The sequence below is a fragment of the Marmota marmota genome, unplaced genomic scaffold, assembly GCF_001458135.2.
Source record: "Marmota marmota marmota unplaced genomic scaffold, marMar, whole genome shotgun sequence".
NCBI classification, from domain to species: Eukaryota; Metazoa; Chordata; class Mammalia; order Rodentia; family Sciuridae; genus Marmota; species Marmota marmota.
Genome location: NW_026000075.1, coordinates 5,706,356 through 5,710,027, shown reverse-complemented (window position 1 = coordinate 5,710,027; position 3,672 = coordinate 5,706,356). Strand labels below are relative to the sequence as shown.

Genomic DNA, 3,672 nt, shown 5'->3' with positions numbered 1-3,672 from the left:
GTCTCTCTAGGGCGATGGTCACTAAACTGAAAAACCTGAAGGATACTGCCATGGACTGAATGTTTTTGTCTACTCCCTCTCCCCAAATTCATATATTCAAGCCCTAATCCCCGCTGTAATGGTATTTGGAGATAGGGACTTTGAAAGGTAATTAGGTCATAATGAAATAGGATTAACCCATTTATAAGAAGCAGCACAAGAAAGATTTCTTTCTGTGTTACATGAAGATACAGCAAAGTATAAACCAGGAAGAGAGCTGTCACCAAGTTTCATCAATCTGTCCCCCTTGGTGTTGGACTTTCCAATCTTCAGAACTCAGAGAAATCAATTTTTGTTGTTGAAGCCACCCAATGTGTGGTATTTTTGTTATAGCAGTTTGAATTGACGAAGACGGGTAAGGAGGAGCCTGTCTCAGGAAAGGCCAGAAAATTTTTGCAGTGCAGGAAACTATCTCCAAAGACAGAGGACTGACGGTAGGAAGGGCTAGAATGGAGGAAGAAGGGATCTTATGCAGCTGGAGGGGCCAGAGCAGGGAAGGGAGAGTGTATGCATATAGACAGCAGGTGATGTGAGGCTTAGCAGGCGCGAGTTAGAGAAGTTTTTTCAGTGTGATGAGGTTTTAACATGGGATGCTACTCAAGAGCAATGGAGAGAGGAGAGTGGCTTTGCTGAGCGGCGGAGATATAGATGGTGAGAAGTGCATGGCTAGATGTCCTTTGGAGGTAAACTAGCTGATAGGATGTGAGAAAAAAAAAATCAAGAAATGGAAGATATGGTATGATTAACTAGGAAGGAAAGATCTGTGGAAGAGGGAGCATTTAGGGTGGGGTGGGGGAGGAAGTGGGGGGTGGGGATGAAGAACTGGTCAGAAAACAAGAGAGCAGAGTCAGGGAAACTTTGAGATAAAAGTGTTTCAAGAAGTTGGAAACAGCCAACCAGATAAAATGCAAAGAATTGAGACTGGGAGAGCAGTCTTAGCACTCACTCCCCCATTGTCCTGACAGCCGGTCTAACAGTAATTATTTTCTTTCTCCTTCATGATGTGCTGAGTTGCTGGAGGGTTTGGCCTCCTTTTGCATTCACCTTTATTTCCTGGAGCTCCACAGAGCTCTCCCCTTCAGAGCAGGGGAGATTTTTCCAACAGTTCCTGAATGAAAATAACACTGGTAAGGAACCGCCCATGGTGCTATCAGTTGAGATCAGCTGTCCCAAGAGAGGGAAAGGCCCAGCACTACTGGCCCAGGAACCTTACCCAAAGCAGTGTGGGGCAGGTTCAACTCCCTTGCCTAATTGACTGGCTGGGAATTCTCTGCCTTCTTGGAGCTAGAAGGGTGTTCTCCTTGAGTCAGGGTGGAAACCTGACTCATGGACACACAATTAGCCAGCTTTTATCTTTGAATCTGACTGGAAGTGACTCAGGGGCTGGGGAAAAAAATCCTTTTGTAAACAAATGAGGAGGGTTAAAATAAAGGAGGTTAAGGAACTACTGCCTTTTGTTCTCAGATAAAAATGTAGATCTGCTGTGCCATAAAATGTTGAATATTGTACATTACCTCAGCCTCTTTCCAACCAAACCCAGGGGGGGATTATTAAGCTTGACAATTCGCTCATTTTCTCCAAGATTTTTATTAAAAGCAATTTGGAGGGGATAAAGTTTCTCTTTTCTCTTTCTATTCATTCCAATAAACCCTAATTACCACTAGGGCAGAACAGGATTGGCTTCTAGAAGTCTGCAGCAATGCAGAAGACTTCCCCTTTACATTAACCAAAGTCTCTTGTTCTGACATCAACCAGGGTACTTCCCACTCCACTTAAACCTTGCTCAGTCCAATTCAAAAAGCACTTATAGAGGACCTTGTTATGGAGGTCCTGGTACACATACTGTGTGTGGAGAGGGGCAGAGCTCTGCTTTCTGGGAAATCATTCTTGAACTGGACTGAGACATTGTACCACTTAGACTAATAATTGTCACGTTGGGCTTTCTTTTTGGTTGCAAGTAACAAAAGCAAACTAAGTTAAACAATAAGGAGAATTCATTGTAAAAACCACTAGGTTGTCACAAGAAATCTAGGGCAGGCAGGACTGGATCAGGGAGGCAGGAACCAGTGTTGCCAATAACTTTAGACCCCTCTTGCCATCTCAGCTTTGCTCTTCCAGACTATCTCAGGCTGTGACTCTAGCTGTTTCTGACTCAGTCCCTCTCTCTACCTCTCTCTTCATATTGGATTTTCCTTCACAAGATGGTCACATGAAAGGTTCCCAACTTCATATGTTGCAGAGCCCCCCTCATTACTCCGTCCCCCTGCAACTCAGCCCCTAGGGAGAAATTGTCTTTTTTTCATTTCCAGTTTCAAAATTTTCCAAGAAGCCTTCTGATTGGACGTGCCACCTCTTTACTCCAGGACCAATCCCCTGTGGCAAGGTGGGGAAGTGGTTTTTGATTAGGGCTGCGAATGGCCCAGCTTGGGTCAGAGGCACTTTCCCCACCCCTTAACCCCTACCTCGTGGACCAAATGGCTCTTCCGGTAACACTGTGGGTTCGGGTGTGGGTGGATCCCCAGAGGCTGAAGACTCTGCAAAGCCTGGAGGGTGGAGGCAGGACTGAGGTTAGGGAACGAGGGGTCTGGCACGTCTGCTGACTTTAGAAACAACTACAGGGGCTCTGGCCTGACAAATGGAAGGATACTAATGAAGGTGATGGATTTGACAGCTTGAGAAAGGAGGCCTTTACCAAATCTGGATTTCACTTAACCTTCACAACAATTATTAAGGCCTGTTGCTACTCCCATTTCACAGACGCTGCTAGGGAGGTTAAGCACCCTGTGCAGGCTTACACAACTAATAAGCCGCAAAGCAGTATTCCAGTGGCTGCATTTGCAGAGCCTCTGTGCTGTGTGCACCACTCGATGCTCCCACCCACCCAGCTCCGCAGGGAGAAAACGACAGGACTCAGGGGAGGAGCAGCACTTTCAAGTGGAGGTGGGGCGGAGCCCTGCGCTAGGCCTAGACTTCTGGTTGCATTTTTGCAGGCCTGGACCAGAGAAGAAGGGAGCCCTCAGGGGTGGGCTCTTCATCCCCTGAGTACTCCCAGACAAGCAGGGTGGGTGTGCGCTGCAGGCTCCAGAGAGGGGTCCTGGCCCGTTGAGGGGAGGCCACGCCCCAGTTTGGAGCGTTTGCCTCAGGATCCCGGCCTTTAAATGCAATTCCATTTAAGGGCAACCCAGCCTGGTTCACACCTAGCCTTGAAGATGACAGATTGCCCTGTGGTCAATTTGCAGGGTGAGAACGGGAGCCTACGACTCTGCACCTGCACCTCCAGCTCCATAAACGAAGCAAATCATGGCCCATAAAATGTCACCACTGCTGAGGTGCGATTTCCAAGAGGGTCTTGAGAGGGAAATCTAACGGGAAAAGGGACCCTGCGCTGTGCAACCCAAGAGGAGGGCTCACTGTGGGGTCGCGGGAGGGAGCAGGAACAGGGTGGCCTTTCTACCCACTCCTCTAGTGCCTCTGCCCCCCACCCCCGCTTTGTAGCCCCGCGCTGCCACGTGGTAAGAGCTTGGGTGGGGGGCAGGGGGCGGCATCCGTTATTTCTGCCCGAGGAGTTTTTGACCAAACGTAAACATCGGAGAGACCCGAGCCCCACCCGGGCTCCGCGGCAGCGACCTCGAC

General features: G+C 48.7%; 1 long non-coding RNA gene across 1 annotated transcript in view; it reads left to right on the top strand.

The window, feature by feature from the left end:
• The first annotated feature begins 2,568 nt into the window (after positions 1-2,568).
• The window catches only part of LOC125620057, a 6,021-nt gene continuing 4,917 nt past the window's right edge, over positions 2,569-3,672 (top strand). The window contains exons 1-2 of the long non-coding RNA XR_007351646.1: positions 2,569-3,100; positions 3,279-3,368. This is a non-coding gene — a long non-coding RNA (uncharacterized LOC125620057). The remainder of the gene's footprint in view (positions 3,101-3,278; positions 3,369-3,672) is intronic.